An 18,821-nucleotide genomic window follows, 5' to 3' on the forward strand; every position below is an offset into this window, starting at 1 on the left:
GGGCTGGGGGTGGGGGATTGGTTGGGTCCACGGGGCAGGGGCCCAATGAAAAGGTCTGGCGGGCCTGGGGTGGAGCGCACCCTCATGCAGGACCCGGTTGAGGTAAACCCGAGCAGCGGGCGGCAAGCGGCCCTCACCTCCTGAAGTAAGCATCGGGGAGTACGAGGTCTGGAAACCCCCATGCTCTGAGCGAGCGTCAGGAGATCCAGCCAGTCTCCCCAGTCATAGTCCAGGAGATCTCCAACTCTTGTGACTCCTGCCAGGACCAACCTCTGGTGCACCCAGGGGGACTCCGCCACCTGCACTCGGAGCCGCTTTATCACCCTGCCCTCTAAATTGTGACAGTTCTCTGGTGGAGAGGGATGCGTGGCAGAAAGGTAAATGCCGAGATAGAGCAGTGGACACACACTCCACCAGATGGCCTGAAGCGCGGGTGGGAGGGAGCTCACCTGCCACCTGTCCCCGACCACCAGGCCAGAGCTCTTGACCCAGTTGACTCGGGTGGAGGAGGCTGCCAAATAGATGGCCTGGCAAGCCTCCACCCACACCAAGTCATCCAGGTCCTAGACCAGGAGGAGCACGTCATCAGCATTTGCCGACAGGACCAGCCACAGCTCCGGCTCCTGTAGCACCAACCCTGTCAACCTCCTACAGAGGAGACTGAGGAAGGGCTCGATCGCCAAAGCGTACAGCTGGCCCGAGACGGGGCATCCCTGCCGTACTCCTTGCCCGAAGCTAACCGGTTCAGTCAGGGTCCAGTTGAGCCGGAGGGGTCCCACCCGCCTTGTCCCCCACCATAATGAGCAGGGAGGGAGGGGGAGACACCAGAAAGAGAAGGGGAAAGGGGATGCAGGTCAACCACTCCTTCCTGTTAGGCTACAGGCAGGGGAGGAGGGCGCCAAAAAGGGGTGGGCTGGACAGGGGGCAAATCATGGGCTAGGGATCTGTCACCGCCACAGGGTGGGATTCCGGCTCCTCTAGCTGCACTAGGAAAGGGGGGGGAATACACCAGCTTTGGGCGGTGCAGTGAAGGGGTTTCAAAGTAAAATGGGGAGGGGCACAAGTGCACTGAGCGAGGGGCTAATCAGGCTGGAAGTAGGACAGGGAAACCAAGGGGCTAGCTTCAGAGGCTAGGGTGGGGCAAACAATCAAAAGCTGCAGAGGGAAAAGGGTGGGGCAGGCCAACAAACTGAAGCTAGTAAGGGGGGGCTGGGGCAGAGGGGAGGAACAAAAGGCTGCAAGAGGCACATGGGGCAAGTTGCAAGGGGCAAAGCTGGGGGGGGAAATCAGTCCAAGACGGGGGCACATGCACCCATGTGCGCTTGCAAAAAAAGAGTCCTTATTTAGGCTGGCTGCTGCTTCTGGCCCAAATGGTGGGAAAAGGGCGTGGCAAACCAAGCAAGCAGCTGAGTCCAGAGGAAGGAACTGAGGCAGATGGTAAACAGCCAGTGGGGGTGGTGGAGGGGCAGCGGTGGTGGTGGGGGGTTAGGTGGGGACAGATGGATCGGGGGGCAGGCTCCACACCACACACCCTGTGTCCCACAAACACAGTCAGAACCCCCACCACAAGAGCACAGTTCGAAAGTTACTCAGTCCATAATGGCCCCCTCCATGGTGGTCTGCAAAGTCTTTAGGTGCTCCCCCACTGGTAGATGGTCCTCTTCTTTTCCTCCTTGGGGCTTCAGAAGCTCCAGGCAGCAAACTCCGCAGCAGCAGCTCCAGGAACTCCAGGCAGGCAGAAAAGACCCCTCTCAGGTGGTGGTGGTCACAGCAGCAATGGCTGGGGCTGGGGTTCCTCACTCCCCCCTCTGGGGAGCGGGCCAGCAGCCCCCCCCGCAAGGGGCTGTAGTTAGAGCTATAGCAGCACCTGAGGTTGGGGGGTTCCAGCAGCTGGTCAGCAACCAGGTAGCAGAGAAGGAGGGGGTGGTGTCTAGCCCAGCCAGGAGAGCAACTGGAGCAGCAGCAGCAGCAAGAGCCCAAAGCCCAGCAGCAGCCACAGCAGCAGGAGCAGCAGTCTCCCTCCTCACTCCAGGCCAGTTGGGTTCAACAGAGTAGTCCTACTGGGATCCGGGAAGTGGGTGGGCGAAGCCTGCCCACTGCTAAAGGATGCCCCGCCCCCAGCCTAAGAGGGGGATCCACAAGACCTGGACACCAAATAAATACGGGGGACAACTAATGAAATAACAGGGACAGGAATGTGGTCAAAGGGTCAAACGAAGGGAACCAGATGGGGACACCGAGCAAAGAACCCCGGACAGCGCCCACTGCTCCTCAAAGGCATTGAGGGAGTCAGTGGATGCTGCCCAGAGGAACTCTGCCCGGATACGTGAATGGACAGAGGATCAGAAATAGGCCCCACAGTCACAGGAGACTCCATCGGCCAACCTCCTCACTCTGGTTCTATAAATGGCCATTTTAGCTAGGGCCAGGAGAAGGTTGACGAGGAGGTCCCTTGGCTTGGTGAGGCCACAGATAGGGAGTGCATAAATAAGAAGGTGAGGGGAAAAGTGCAATCAAAAGCATAATAAAATATTGGTGAGGAGCCGGAATAGGGGCTGCAGCCTGGCACACTCCAAATATATGTGTGCCAGAGTTTCCCTCACGCCGCAAAAGGGGCAGGTGTCTGGGATGGGGGTGAAATGCGCCAAGTACACGCCCATGCTCATGGCTCCGTGAAGGAGCCGCCAACTGATATCTTCGGCAGGCCTCGGGACCAAGGTGGAATATAGGCTAGCCCACTGGGGCTCCTCACCCTCCAGAGGTGGCAGGAAGTCCTGCCATTTTGTATCAGGATGGGACGCAAGAGTGAAGACGTGAAGGGTGTGAAGCACGAGCGTGTATAGATGTTTCGTTGGCGTGGTCTGGAAGCAGATCGGCTGCAGATTGTGCAGTCGGCTCACGGTAAAGGGGCGGGGCGGGGTCGGTTGGGTCCACGGGACAGGGGCCTGACGAAAAGGTCTGGCGGACCTGGGGTGGAGGGTGCATGGGGCGCGCCCTCGTTCAGGACCCTGTTGAGGTAAACCTGAGCAGCGGGCCGCAAAGCGGCCCTCACCTCCTAAAGTATGCACCGGGGAGTACAAGATCTGGAGAGCCCCATGCGCTGAGCGACCGTCAGGGGATCCAGCCAGTCTCCCCAGTCATAATCCAGGAGGTCTCCGACTCTTGTGACTTCTGCCAGGACCAACCTCTGGCACACCAAGGGGGACTCCGCCACCTGCACGAAAAGCTGGGGATTGTGTAGCAGGGGTTCCGCGAGGAGATCTGCCCCCTCGGTGGCCGCTATGGACCTAGTTGTTGAAAGCAGTTTCCAGGTCTGGAGGAGGTCCTGGTAGAAGACCGGCAGCCTGGAGAGGTCTCGCGGAACACCTCTCAGACAGAGATAAAGGAGCTGCCGGTCATATCGGAGCCCTCGGAAGTGGCACAGGAAGGCGCGCACCAGTATGCTCCACGCTGGGCTACCTGCACCATAAAGGAGCCTCTGCAGGGCCTGGAGGCGGAAGACATGGACCTGAGTGTGCAGACACTTCAGGCCCTGCCCTTCCTCCTCCAGAGGTAGATGGAGAACCTCTGCAAGGACCCAGTGCAGCCCTCACCAAAAGAACTCCAGAGTCGATGTCCGGAGGTTGGCCAGGAAACCCAGGGCCGGGACCAGGACCAGTGTGTTGAGCTGGTACCAGAGCATGGACAGGACTAGTTGATTAAGCACCAGCGCTCTCCCTTGAAGGGAGAGGCACCGGAGTAGTTCTGTCCATTTCCGGAGCCGCTCTATCACCCTGCCCTCTAAATCATGCCAGTTCTCCGGCGGAGATGGATGTGTGGCAGAAAGGTAAATGCCGAGATAGAGCAGTGGACCCACGCTCCACGGGATGGCCTGAAACGCGGGTGGGAGGAAGCTTGCCTGCCAGCCATCCCCCACCACCAGGCCAGAGCTCTTGACCCAGTTGACTCGGGTGGAGGAGGCTGCCGAATAGATGGCCTGGCAAGCCTCCACCCATGCCAAGTCGTCCAGGTCCTGGACCACGAGAAGCACATTGTCGGCATACGCCGACAGGACCAGCCGCAGCTCCGGCTCCCACAGCACCAACCCTGTCAACCTCCTGCGGAGGAGACAGAGGAGGGCTCGATTGCCAGAGCATACAGCTGGCCCGAGAGGGGGCACCCCTGCGTACTCCTTGCCCGAAGCTGACCGGTTCAGTCAGGGTCCAGTTGAGCCTGACCAGACACTCTGCAGAGACATACAGCACCCAGAGAAAACCCACAAACTGGGGTCCGAAGCCAAACACTCGCAGAGTGCTCAGGAGATACCCGTGGTCCACCCTGTCGAACACCTTCTCCTGATCCAAGGACAGGAGGGCGAACGACAGACCATCCCTACACTCGAGTTCCAAAAGGTCCCGGACCAGATATAGGTTGTCAAAGATGCTGCGGCCCGGGATGGTTTAGGTCTGGTCTGGGTGGACCACGTCCACTAGCAAGGACCCTAGCCGCAGCGAGACTGCTTTTGCTACGACTTTGTAGTCCGGGCTGAGGAGCAAGACGGGACGCAATTTTGTAAATCGTGGAGGTCCCCCTTCTTTGGCAATAAGGTGAGCACAACTTGCCTGCACAAAAGAGGGAGGACCCCACTCTGCAAAGACTTGGCCCAGATGGTGACTAAGTCGGGGCCGAGGACACTCCAGAATATGCGGTAGAACTCCACGGTCAGCCCGTCCATGCCCGGAAATTTATTGGTGGGCATGCAATGGAGGGCTTCCAAGAACTTGGCCAGAGTGAGAGGCAGCTCTAGCTGGTCTCGGTCACCCACGCTGACCATAGGGAGCTCCTCCCAGAGCACTCTGCAAGCGTTAGGATAGGTTAGATCCGGGGAGAAAAGGCTTGCGTAGAAGTCTCTCGCCCTCCTGCACATCTCCACATGCGGGATCTAACAAAGGCACCCTGGGCCTGATGATCTTCCAGGGCCCGGAGCTCCTCCCGCTTCTCCCGTCATGCTCCGCAGAGGGGTGGATCCTCAGGGTTGGTGGCCAGAAACCTCTCCAGCTCTAAGACCTCCCTTTCCAACTGCTCTAGCGCTGCATCCCTCCGTCGGCTGGCGCCCCGGGTGTAGTCACAGCAGAAGAGCCGGGCCCGCACCTTCCCCAGGTCCCACCACCACTGCGCCAAGGGAAAGGCACGCCGCTGCCCTCACCAGGCCAGCCAGAACTCCCGGAAGGACATCACGAAGCCCACATCCTCCAACAAGCTGTTGTTGAAATGCCAATAGGCCAGCCCCAGCCTCTCTCCTCAGAGGGAGGCCGTCACGGTGGCTAAATGATGGTCAGAGAATTGGGCCGGAAGGATGCTGGAGGAGTGGGCTCGTGAAAGGTGGAAGCTTGATAAATAAATGCGGTCCAACTGGGAGTGGCGTGATCGATGGGCCTCCACCAGGACAAAAGTGAACGTGGAAATGTCATCCGGGTGGTGGCCGCGCCAGACGTCCACCGGGGAGTGATGTTCCACTATCTCCCGGAGGATGTCCACAGCGACCGGGCGCTGCTCGGTCCCCGAACGGTCCCGCTCCTCGAGGGTGGTGTTGAAGTCCCACCCAGGACCAGGCACTCTTGAGGATCCAAGGTGCTGAGGAAGGCGGACGCCTGCTGATAGAATTGCAGCCGCTCTTGGCCCGATGTCAGGGCATAGACATTAACAAGGTTGACCATGAGCCCCTCCATACAGACCCGGAGGTGCAGCAGGCAGCCCGGCACAGCCTTGGCGACCCCCAGCACCTCGGGCTGTAGGTCAGGGGAGAACAGGGTCGCCACTCCAGCCGTATGAACTGTGAGATGGCTAAAGTAGACCCTGTCCCCCCATTCCAGCCACCAGCTGTCTTCGGTGGTCAGATCCGTATGGGTCTCCTGCAGGAAAACCACAGAGTACCCCCTCTCCCAAAGGAAGGAGAGCACCTAGGACCTGCAGAGACCCATCCTACAGCCCTGGGTGTTCAACGTTGCAATGATGAGCGGTGCCATGAGGAGAGCTGGGGGGGATCCTCTTTAGCCGGGACGCTCGCAACCCCCACTGGTCCACGCAGAAAACCGTCACCTACCCCATAGGTGAGCAACGAGTCACGGAAGCCACGGACCTGCTGGTAGGCCACAGCAGCCTGCTTTCCGGTCCTTTTACTCTCCCCCATAAGGGCCCTTGCAGCCCAGAGGATCTGATGAAAGTCCTCCCATCGCTGGAGAGGAAGCTGTACCTTGTTGTGGGAGCCACGGACGTCTTCTAAAAATTCCTGCAGCTCCTCTCGCACTGCATGGGGGGATGGGATTACTGTTTCCTGGTCATCCCTTGACGGGGCCCCTGGCACAGCCCCATGGTCCACCGAGACAGGCAGGCAAGGTGCGGACCCCCGACAGGGCGCCCGATGGGCTGGTGCCACGCAGCCTGCCTTGAATTCTGGGGCAATAGGGGGCTGCAGAGGGAAGATAGCAGCCCCTAGTGGGTCGGGACAGGGAAACACAAAGGCCGCTCCCTGGGGGGTCTGTCAAGGTTCCTTCCCCACTCCGAACTCTAGGGTATAGATGTGGGGACCTGCATAAAAACCTCCTAAGCTTACTTTTACCAGCTTAGGTTAAAACTTCCCCAAGGTACAAACTATTTTACCTTTTGCCCTTGGACTTTCGCTGCTACCACCAAACGTCTAACCGGTATATTACTAGGAAAGAGTCCATTTGGAAACGTCTTTCCCCCCAAAATCCTCCCAAACCCTACACCCCCTTTCCTGGGGAAGGTTTGATAAAAATCCTCACCAATTTGCATAGGTAACCACAGACCCAAACCCTTGGATCTTAAGAACAATGAAAAAGCATTCAGTTTCTTAAAAGAAGAATTTGAATAGAAGAAAAGGTAAAAGAATCATCTCTGTAAAATCAGGATGGTAAATACCTTACAGGGTAATTACAAGTACTCCTTTTCTTTTTGCAAATACAGACTAACACGGCTGTTACTCTGAAACCTGTCTTTATGCAAGGCACTGCATTTAGCCGTATGGAGTGGAAATCTATCAACTGCATGAAAAAACTTGTACAGATACAGACAGACATCATCTTCCTTTCCAAATGCAAACAGATGGACATCATACCAAAAGGACTGAAGGTAAAAAATCCATTACAATCTACATACCACACAGACTATGCTGACAGCTTGTGCCACACGCTCTCAAAGAAACTGCAGAACCACCTGATCAACATCCTCTACAGCAAACAGGGAAAGATAAAGAATGAGCTCTCAAAACTGGATACTCTCATAAAAAAACAACCTTCCACACAAACTTCCTTGTGGATGGACTTTACTAAAACTAGACAAGCCATTTACAACACACACTTTGCTTCTCTACAAAAGAAAAAGGACACTAAACTTTCTAAACTACTACATGCCACAAGGGGCCACAGCAATGGTTCCCTCAACCCACCTAGCAATATTGTTAAACTATCCAACTATACTCTTAGCCCAGCAGAAGCAGCTGTCCTACCTCGGGGCCTCTCCTTCTGCCCCTCCACCCCCACGAACATGATACAGTTCTGTGGTGACCTAGAATCCTATTTTCGACGTCTCCGACTCAAGAAATATTTCCAACACACCTCTGAACAACATACTAATCCACAGAGACCTCCCTACCAACACTACAAAAAGAAGGATTCTAGGTGGACTCCTCCTGAAGGTCGAGACAGCAGACTGGACTTCTACATAGAGTGCTTCCGCAGCCTCAGAAACAACTCTGACATCATAATCAAAAAGGCTGACAAAGGAGGTGCTGTTGTCATCATGAATAGGTTGGAATATGAACAAGAGGCTGCTCGGCAGCTCTCCAACACCACTTTCTACAAGCCATTACCCTCTGATCCCACTGAGAGTTACCAAAAGAAACTACAGCATTTGCTCAAGAAACTCCCTGAAAAAGCACAAGATCAAATCCGCACAGACACACCCCTGGAACCCCAACCTGGCATATTCTATCTACTACCCAAGATCCATAAACCTGGAAATCCTGGATGCCCCATCATTTCAGGCATTGGCACCCTGACAGCAGGATTGTCTGGCTATGTAGACTCCCTCCTCAGGCCCTATGCTACTAGCACTCCCAGCTACCTTCGAGACACCACTGACTTCCTGAGGAAACTACAATCCATCGGTGATCTTCCTGATAACACCATCCTGGCCACTATGGATGTAGAAGCCCTCTTCATCAACATTCCACACGAAGATGGACTGCAAGCCGTCAAGAACACTATCCCCGATAATGTCACGGCTAACCTGGTGGCTGAACTTTGTGACTTTGTCCTTACCCATAACTATTTTACATTTGGGGACAATGTATACTTTCAAATCAGTGGCACTGCTATGGGTACCCGCATGGCCCCACAGTATGCCAACATTTTTATGGCTGACTTAGAACAACGCTTCCTCAGCTCTCATCCCCTAACGCCCCTACTCTACTTGCACTATATTGATGACATCTTCATCATCTGGACCCATGGAAAAGAAGCCCTTGAGGAATTCCACCATGATTTCAACAATTTCCATCCCACCATCAACCTCAGCCTGGTCCAGTCTACACAAGAGATCCACTTCCTGGACACTACAGTGCTAATAAATGATGGTCACATAAACACCACCCTATACCAGAAACCTACTGACCGCTATTCCTACCTACATGCCTCCAGCTTTCACCCTGACCACACCACACGATCCATTGTCTTCACCCAAGCTCTGCGATACAACCGCATTTGCTCCAACCCCTCAGACAGAGACAAACACCTACAAGATCTCTATCAAGCATTCTTACAACTACAATACCCACCAGCGGAAGTGAAGAAACAGATTGATAGAGCCAGAAGAGTTCCCAGAAGTCACCTACTACAGCACAGGCCTAACAAAGAAAATAACAGAAGGCCACTAGCCGTCACCTTCAGCCCCCAACTAAAACCCCTCCAACGCATTATTAAGGATCTACAACCTATCCTGAAGAATGACCCAACACTCTCACAAATCTTGGCAGACAGGCCAGTCCTTGCCTACAGGCAGCCCCCCAACCTGAAGCAAATACTCACCAATGACCACATACCACACAACAGAACCACTAACGCAGGAACCTATCCTTGCAACAAAGCCCGTTGCGAACTGTGCCCACATATCTATTCAGGGGATACCATCACAGGACCTAATAACATCAGCCACACTATCAGAGGCTCGTTCACCTGCACATCTACCAATGTGATATATGCCATCATGTGCCAGCAATGCCCCTCTGCCATGTACATTGGCCAAACTGGACAGTCTCTACGTAAAAGAATAAATGGACACAAATCAGATGTCAAGAATTATAACATTCATAAACCAGTCAGAGAACACTTCAATCTCTCTGGTCACGCGATTACAGACATGAAAATTGCGATATTACAACAGAAAAACTTCAAATCCAGACTCCAGCGAGAGACTGCTGAATTGGAATTAATTTGCAAATTGGATACAATTAACTTAGGCTTGAATAGAGACTGGGAGTGGCTAAGTCATTATGCAAGGTAACCTATTTCCCCTTGTTTTTTCCTACCCCCCCTTCCTCAGTTTCCAAGTCTGGAGGAGGTCCTGGTAGAAGACCGGCAGCCTGGAGAGGTCTCGCGGAACACCTCTTGGATGGAGATAAAGGAGCTGCCAGTCATATCGGAACCCTCGGAAGTGGCGCAGGAAGGCGTGCGCCAGTACGCTCCACACTGGGCTACCTGTACCATAAAGGAGCCTCTGCAGGGCCTGGAGGCGGAAGACATGGACCTGAGTGTGGAGACACTTCAGGCCCTGCCCTCCCTCCTCTAGGGGTAGATGGAGAACCCCTGCAGAGAGCCAGTGCAGTTCTGACCAAAAGAACTCCAGAATCGATGTCCAGAGGTTGGCCAGGACTAGGGTGTTGAGCCGGTACCAGAGCATGGACAGGACTAGTTGATTAAGCACCAGCGCTCTCCCTTGAAGGGAGAGGCACTGGAGTAGTCCTGTCCATCTCTGGAGCTGCTCTATCACCCTGCCCTCTAAATTGTGCCAGTTCTCCAGCAGAGATGCATGCGAGGCAGAAAGGTAAACGCCGAGATAGAGCAGCGGACCCGTGCTCCACCAGGTGGCCTGAAGTGCAGGTGGAAGGGAGCTCCCCTGCCACCAGTCCCCTACCACCAAGCCAGAGCTCTTGACCCAGTTGACCCGGGCGGAGGAGGCTGCCGAGTAGATGGCCTGCAAAGCCTCCACCCGTGCCAAGTCGCCCGGGTCCTGGACCACAAGGAGCACATGGTCGGCGTACGCCGACAGGACCAGCTGCAGCTCCTGCTACCACAGCACCAACCCTGTCAACCTCCTGCGGAGAAGACAGAGGAAGGGCTTGATCGCCAGAGTGTACAGCTGGCCCGAGAGGGGGCACCCCTGCATACTCCTCACCCAAAGGTCCAGTTGAGCGTGACCAGACACTCTGCGGAGGCATACAGCTCCTGGAGAAAATGCACAAACTGGGGTCCGAAGCCAAATGCTCGCAGAGTGCTCAGGAGTTCCGTGGTTCACCTTGTCAAATGCCTTCTCCTGATCCAGGGACAGGAGGGCGAACGACAAACCATCCCTACACCTGAGTTCCAAGAGGTCCCGGACCAGATACAGGTTGTTGAAGATGGTGCGGCCCAGGACAGTGTTGGTTTGGTCTGTGTGGATCACGTCCGCCAGCGCTGACCCCAGCCGCAGCGAGATGGCTTTCACTACGACCTTCTAGTCCGTGCTGAGGAGCAAGATGGGACGCCAATTTCATAAATTGCGGAGGTCCCCCTTCTTCGGCAATAAGGCGAGCATGGCTCGCATGCACGAAAGAGGGAGGACCCCGTTCTGCAAAGACTCGGCCCAGACAGTGACTAGGTCTGGGCCAAGGACATCCCAGAACACGCGGTAGAACTCCACGGTCAGCCCGTCCATGCCCAGAGATTTATTGGTGGGCATGTGACAGAGGGCTTCCAAGAACTCAGCCAGAGTGAGAGGCAGCTCTAGCCGGTCTCGGTCGCCCTCGTTGACCGTCGGGAATGCGTCCCAGAGCACTCTGCAAGCATTAGGATCGGTCAGAACTGGGGAGGAAAGGCCTGCGTAGAAGGCCCTGGCCCTCCCGCACATCTCCGCCAGATCCGTGAGGGGGGTGCCGTCCTCTGCTAGGAGGCAGGTGACGTGCTTCTTGGCCCCCCTCTTTTTCTCCAGGGCGTAAAAGAAGCGGGAGCCGTGATCCATCTCCCAAAGGAGGTAGATGCGGGATCGAGCAAAGGCACCCCGGAACCGATGGTCCTCGAGGGCCTGGAGCTCCTCCTGCTTCTCCCGGCATGCCCCGCAGAGGGATGGATCCTCAGGGCTGGCAGCCAGACGCCGGTCCAGCTCTAAGACCTCCCGTTCCAACTGCCCTATAGCCGCATCCCTCCCTCGGCTGGCTCCCTGGGTGTAGTCACGGCAGAAGAGCCGGGCACGCACACTTTCCCACCACCACCACGCCGAGGGAAAAGGCATGCCGCTGACCTCGCCAGGCCAGCCAGAACTCCCAGAAGGATGCCACGAAACCCACATCCTCCAACAAGCTGTTGTTAAAATGCCAATAGGCCGGCACCAGCTTCTCTGCGCAGAGAGAGGTTGTCAAGGTGGCTAAATGTTGATGGGAAAAGGGGCCGGCCAGATGCTGGAGGAGTGGGCCCGTGAAAGGTGAAAACGTTATAAGTAGATGCAGTCCAACCAGGAGTGGCGCGACTGATGGGCCTCCACCCGGATAAAGTTGAATGTCGAGATGTCGTCCGGGTGGTGGTCACATAGGACGTCCACCAGGGAGTGATGGTCGACTATCTCCCGGAGGACGTCCGCGGCGGCTGGGCACTGCTCGGTCCCCAAGCGGTCCCACTCCTCGAGGGTAGTATTAAAGTCCCCGCCCAGGACCAGGCACTCTTGAGGATCTTGAGGAAGGCGGACGCCTGCTGAAAGAAATGCAACTGCCCCAGGCCTGATGTCGGGGCATAGATGTTAACAAGGTTGACCAAGAGCCCCTCCACACGGACCCGGAGGCGCAGCAGGCGACCTGGCACAGCCTCGGTGACCCCCAGCACCTCGGGCCGTAGGTCAGGGGAGAACAGGGTCACCACTCCAACCGTACAAACTGTGAGATGGCTAAAGTAGACCCTGTCCCCCAATTCCAGCCACCAGCTGTCTTCAGCAGCCGGATCCGTATGGGTCTCCTGCAGGAAAACCACAGAGTAGGCCCCCTCCCCCCCCGAAGGAAGGAGAGCACCTGGCACCTGCGGAGACCCATCCTACAGCCCAGGGTGTTCAACGTTGTGATGGTGAGAGGTGCCATGAGGAGGGCTGGGGGGATCCTCGCTGGCAGGGACGCTCGCGGCTCCCAACGGACGGCACAACAGTCTGTGACCTACCCCGTAAGTGAGTAAGGAGTCACAGAAGAGGCGGACCTGCTGGTAGGCCACAGTGGCCTGCTTCCCGGCCCTTTTACTCTTCCCCATGAGGGCCCTTGTGGCCCAGAGGATTTGATGGAAGTCCCCCCATCGCTGGAGAGCGAGCTGCACCCTGTTACGGGAGCCACGGACGTTCTCAAGGAACTTCCGCAGCTCCTCTCGCAGCGTATGGGGGGCCGGGGTCACTAGTCCCCAACTTTTTTCCGGAGGGACCACTGACACAGCCCCATGGCCCACCGAGATGGGCAGGCAAGGGGCGGACACCTGATGTGGCGCCCGATGGGCTGGCGCCACGCAGCCCCCCTCAAACCCCGGCTCAATTGGGGGTGGCAGAGGGAAGATAGCACCCCTGGTGAGTCAGGACAGGGAAATACAGAGGCCGCTCCCTGGGGGCTATCCTCTGGGAGTGAGGAGATGATGGCCCCAGGGGCAGCAATGGTATCACGGGAGGTGGAGGGGACAGGGACGGGGTTGGCATCAGGGGCAGGGCAGGGATCCAGAGTAAGAGCAGGGCAGGGATCGGGAGCAGAGTCAGGGAGAGGATCCTGGTCCCCAGTAGCCAGGCCGCTGGGAAATGGCCCGTCTTGGTCAAGCTCAGGAATCTGGGGGATGGAAGGGGGCCCTCCGTGATGCCGGGCTCTGGCTCCATGGACAGCATAGTAGCTATGGCATCAAAAGGTGGACAGCCTTCAGTGGGGTCCCCGCCCAGGAAGGAGGTTGGTTGCCCCATGCCCACGAGAGACATCCCATGGGGGCTCGGTTCCCAGCCGCATGGCACCGGCCATCGCCTAAGTAGGCTCGGCGGCCATCAGCAGGGTGCCACCCGTGGCCGGGCAGATGAAGGAGCCCAGGGAACCCTCGGAGGCAGGAATGGAAGCAGCGGTTAGGGAGAGGGAGCATGGAGAAGGGGGGAGCTGGGGTGAGGTAGCTCAGATTGAGGCCCGCTGACAGAGGGTTGTCCTCCCCCTGGGTGTCCGGGGTCAGACCGAGGGCCTCAGTCTCCTCGTAGATGGAAAGGAGCTCACCTTCCACCACCCCAGAGTTCTCCCTGCCAGTGCCCGAAGCAATGCTCACCTCGGGGCTCACAGGGGCTCCAGACGGTAATGGGGCAGGAGGGGCTCCATCGGGGGCCTTGGAGGGAAGGGACTCCAATGGAGGGATGGTACTGCCCTCCAGTGCTGCCACGTCTTCCCCAGCCGGTACCGGTAGCTGGAACGCACCCAAGGGCAAGGCAGAAGGCTCAGCATCAGAGCCTCCTTTCTGGTCTTCCGGGGGGCTTCCGCATCAGTGGAAAGGAGCGGAGCTCGAGCCTTCCGCTTGCCCCACTTCCCCTGGACTAGGTCCCAGCCCTCCATGGCATCATCGGGGGGCCGACTAACAGGGGTTGGGTCAGGGGGCAGGGGCGATGGCTTGGGGACTGTGGGCGGCAGCGGCGGGGAGGTATGAGGGAGGGAAGATTACCTCTGGGGCGGGCCCTCTCCCATGATTTGCGGTATCCCTACCGCACCCTCCTTTGGGGGCCCCGCTGGATTGCAGACAGCAGAGGTGGGGCTCTCCCGCTCAACTGGGCATGCTGGGGGAAGCAACCCTTGGGTCCAAGCGGGAGCACTGGAGGACTGAGTAGGAGGAGGGGTGGCTCCGGGCACCGGGCAGCCACAGGCACCGGCGATGACGGGGCCGGCGCCCTGCCAGGGCTTCAGGGTCCCGGATGCCCCTCCTTGCCGGGCCAAGGGGCAGTCCCTCTGGACGTGCCCCATCGCCCGGCAGAGGCCCCCTCCCCCGTGGAATAATGCACCCAGTAATGGGCCCCTGGTAGGGGACCAAGAAACCCCTCAAGCGCCTCTCCACCACGTGCCGCCGGCGGCAGTCGAAGCTGCACTTGCCGGTGGAACGAGAGGACGTGACGGAGGTGGGGTCTTTGCAGCCCAGTGAGAGAGGGCACACGACAGAAATGGGCTTCCCCAGGGTCCAAAGGGCAGGTAATAGGGCAGCATTGGGAAGGAAGGGAGGGACGAAAGTCAGGACCCAGGCGGACGCCCAGGTCCTCTAGCGGCTCCAGGAGGACAAACACCCTCCCCTCCCCCACACTGCCAGGCCCTTCTCCACTGCCTCCTGGGCGGCGGCCTCTGATGCTAAGAGGACGACGACCTTGCCATATATTTTGGAGGCCACCACAATGGCCATGGGCCCCAGCACCCTCGCCAACGTCTGCACATAGGTCTCCACATGGGGCAAGGTGGGCACCAGGAGGCAACGGACGCCGTGCTTCCTGGTCATGGTGGGAAAGGGGCCCCGGCCGCTATAGATGGTAGCGGAGGTGGTCGGCAGGAGAGAAGACGTAGCGGCAGGCGGGGTGGGCTGCTGCCACTTGGGCATACGCCCTGGGGGCCGGGCACCCGCAGAGTTGGTGGAGGAAGCAGTGGGTAGGGATGCCGTGGCAGTGCCTGCCATGAAGGGCCTGGCTTTTTTAGTGGGGCCCTTCCTCTTCTTACCCTGGCCCTTCCCGCCAGTTGGGAGGGCTCCCCCAGAATCTGAGGGGGCGAGGGATGTGGCAGCAGCGGAAGTCACCCCGGTGGCTGCCGCTGCCGGCACCCCAGCGGGGTCAGTGGCAGGTGGTTTGGCAGCGGTTGAGGTAGAGTCTTGGGGGGGTGATGGAGGGACAGGCGGGGGAGGGGCAGCTGGGGCTGCATGGAGGCTGCCATGTCCACCGCCATAATGAGCAGGGAGGGAGAGGAAAACATCAACACCAGAGAGAGGAGGGGAAAGGGGAGGCAGGTCGACCACTTCTCCGCACTAGGCTGCAGGCAGGGGAGGAGGGCGCCAAAAGGGGTGGGCTGGACAGGGGTGCTATCAAGGGCTTGTAGGGGACCGTCATCGACTCAGGATAGGAATCCAGCTCCTCTAGCTGCACTAGGGGAGGGGGATCATAACGTTAGGGGGATACAGTGAGATGGGGCAAACTCAAACAGGAGAAGGGCACAAGCGCATGGAAGGGGGCATGGGCGCACAATCAGGGCAGGGGTACCACGTGGGGAGGGGGGAGAACCAGGCTGGAGGTAGGACAGGGAACCAAGGAGCTAGCTTCAGAGGCCAGGGCGGGGCAAACAAACAAAAGCTGCAGAGGGAAAAGGGCAGGGCAGGCAAACAAACTGAAGCTAGTGAGGTGCTGGGGTAAAAGGGAGGGCAACAGGCTACAAGGGGCAAAATAGGGCAGGTAGCAAGGGACAAAGCTGGGGCTTACTGAAGGGGGTCAGTCCGGGGCGGGGCCACGTGTGCTTGCACAAAAAAAAGTCAGTAAGGGCTGGCTGCTGTTTCAGGCCCAAAAGGTGGAGAAAGGGCACGTCAAGCCAAGCAAGCAGCGGAGTCCCAGAGGCAGGAGCTTGAGGCAGATGGTAAGTGTCCACTGGGGGTAATGGAGGGGGCAGTGCCGATGGTGGTGGGGGTTGGGGGGACACACAGATGGATTGGGGGGCAGGCTCCACGCCACACCCCCTGTGTCCCCACACACACAGTCAAAACCCCCACCACAAGAGCACAGTTCAAAAGTTACTCAGCCTTCAGGCCCCCTTCACAGCAGTCTGCAGAGTCCCTGTGTGCTCCCCCAACAGCAGATGGCCTCTTCCCCTCCTCCTTCGGTGCCCAGCAGCTCCCAGGTAGCAAAGGCAACAGCAGCCCCAGGCAGCAGCCCGGTGGCCAGGCAGGCAGAAAGGACCCCTCACAGGTGGTGGTGGTGGTGTCTACAGCAGCAGCAGCAATAGCTTGGGTAGGGGTCCCTCACTCCCCCCCTCTGGGAGCAAAGCAGCCCCCCAGGGCTGTAGTTAGAACAGTAGCAGCACCCATGGGGGTGGGGGGGGAGTCTAGCAGCTGGCCAGCAACCAGGTAGCAGAGAAGGGGGGTGGATGGTGTCTGGCCCAGCCAGGGCAGCAGCAAGAGCCCAAGGCCCAGCAGCAGCAGTCTCCCTCCTTCCTCCAGGCCAGTCAGGTTCAGCAGAGGAGCCAAAGGCAGGGCTACTAGATGAGCAGGTTTCTGTTCCCTGACTGACCAGAGCAGGGGCTGCTCCAGGCTAATGAGAACACCTGACTCCAATTAACCTGCAAAGACTCAGGTGAGGCCATTAAGTTAATGTGAACACCTGACTCTAATTAAGGCTCTTCTGATACTATAAAAGGGCTCACTCTAGCCTCAGGCTGAGGAGAATGGAAATGTGACTGAAGGGCTGAGTAATGAAGATACTCTCAAGTCATTAGTAAGGGAGTCCTAAGGTAAGAGAGAAGCAGGAGAGCTGTGGGGAAGTGGCCCAGGGAAATGTAGCAACTCTGGCAGCGAAAGGTTGGCTCCCAACAACCGCTACCATTAGGGTCCCTGGGCCAGAACCCAGAGTAGAAGGCAGGCCTGGGTTCCCCCCAACCCACCACTACAGAAACATCTCCTGGGAGGAGAAGATAGGCCCCTGTCAGGACAGGAGGCTAAACTATTATGGAATAAGCCCATAGGGCCAACAGAGACTGTGGGAGTTCTCTCACCAACCTCCTTGCTGACTTATGATGAAAAGGGCTCAGTAGACTGTAACCCTGGCCCTAGAGAGAGAAGGGCTATGTGGAGGGTCACAGTGAACTAGAAGCATAGATCTCAGAATTTTAAAAGGACACATTTTTCCTTTCGGCAGCCTGCAAAGCCAGGGAGGCTTTTTCTTTCTTTTCTTTGCTGCCTGAGGGAGAACAGGCATGCAAAGTCTTCAGCCTGCCAAGCCAGGGAGTTCAACAAGTAATTTTTTTTTCTAGCTTCATGGCAATGAAATAGCTATGCTAGAGTAGAGTAGGGCAGCCCTCTGCATGAGGTTGAGGTTGGGCACAGAAACCATAGAGAAACCAGTCTTCCCAAAGTGGCATGCCACGGAGAAGACAGACCCAGATGAAGCCTAGCCATCCAGCTCCATGATGGAAATGCAGGAAGGGGATGGGGGAACGGGGATTTCCCAGGAGGGAAGGGTCAGCCCTCCCGCAACCATGATCCTGGTGCCAGGATGGAGGGATACCCTTAACTCAGGCTGAGTCCTTACTGAGGAAGAAAGGAATTTCTTCGTAGAGGTGAAGCGCTTGGAGGCGGAAGCTGAGGTGAGGCGCTGGAAGGAGGAAGTGGCAGTAAAGCGCTTGGAGGCGGAAGCAGAGGAGAGAAGAGAGGCGAAGCACTTGGATGTGGAAGCGGAGGAGAGAGGCAAAGCACTTGGAAGTGGAGCTGAAGCGCTTAGAGCTTGAAAAGGCTAAGCTGGATCAATCAGGTAGCCCTAACAATCCTTCTCCAGGTACCGCTCCCCATTACAAAAAATTCCCCACATACAAGATAGGTGATGATACAGAGGCCTTCTTAGAAAATTTTGAAAGGGCCTGCCTTGGGTACAGCATCCCTACAGACCAGTATTTGGCAGAGCTGAGGCCACAACTCAGTGGACCCTTAGCAAAGGTGACAGCTGAAATGTCTAAAGAACACATGAACAAGTACCAACTTTTTAAACAAAAGGCCAGAGTTCAGATGGGACTAACACCCAAGCATGCCCGTCAGTCATTCAGAGCCCTAAGGTGGAACCCAGATGTGGCATTTTCCTGACACGCCTACCACATTGTAAAAAAAAATTGGGATGCCTGGATATCAGGAGCAAGTGTTAAATCTCTGGACTATCTGTCTCTAATACAAATGGAGCAGTTCTCAGAGGGTGTTCCTGAGGAAATAGAAAGGTACATCCTAGATGGGAAGCTCAAAACTGTAACTGAGGTGGGGGAGACCAGAGCGAAATGGGTGGAGGTGGCAGAGAAGAAAGCTAGTAGCAGTTGGTGCGGATACCAGAAGGGGCAACCCGAGATGACACCCCCACCATCAGAGTCAGCCCAAGGCCCCACCTCACAAAGAGGAGCCCTTCATACAGCTAGGGAAACCCCAGATACCTTCTCATCCCACAACCCCACTCTCCAACCACCCATCTCATCCCAGCCCACAGTCAGATGGGTGATGCTTTAAATGTAATGAGCTGGGGCATGTGAAGGCCAACTGCCCCAAGAGCACCAGCCGACTGCAACTCATAGCCCCAGGGTCCCACCAAGAGCCTTCAGGCCCAGATGCCTCAGAAATACCCCCAGAGCAAAGTGAAACTGAGTGTGGGTGGGATGAAGATTACTGTGTGGAGAGACACTGGACCACAGGTGTCAGCTGTCCACCAATCCCTGGTGGACTCCACATTCATTGATCCAGAGGCCCAAGTGATGGTACAGCCCTTTGAGGCCAACTCTTAACTTGCCTACAGCCAGGTTGCCTGTCCAGTACAAGGGCTGATCAGGA

At 57.1% G+C, this 18,821-nt stretch overlaps 1 long non-coding RNA gene across 1 annotated transcript; it reads left to right on the forward strand.

Annotated features, from left to right (window-relative positions):
* The first annotated feature begins 4,600 nt into the window (after positions 1-4,600).
* LOC122465224 lies at positions 4,601-10,995 on the forward strand. The gene is made up of 2 exons (XR_006289901.1): positions 4,601-4,657; positions 10,915-10,995. It is a non-coding gene; the product is annotated as an uncharacterized LOC122465224 (long non-coding RNA).
* Positions 10,996-18,821: the final 7,826 nt, after the last annotated feature.

Source organism: Chelonia mydas, chromosome 3, assembly GCF_015237465.2.
Source record: "Chelonia mydas isolate rCheMyd1 chromosome 3, rCheMyd1.pri.v2, whole genome shotgun sequence".
Classification (NCBI taxonomy): domain Eukaryota; kingdom Metazoa; phylum Chordata; order Testudines; family Cheloniidae; genus Chelonia; species Chelonia mydas.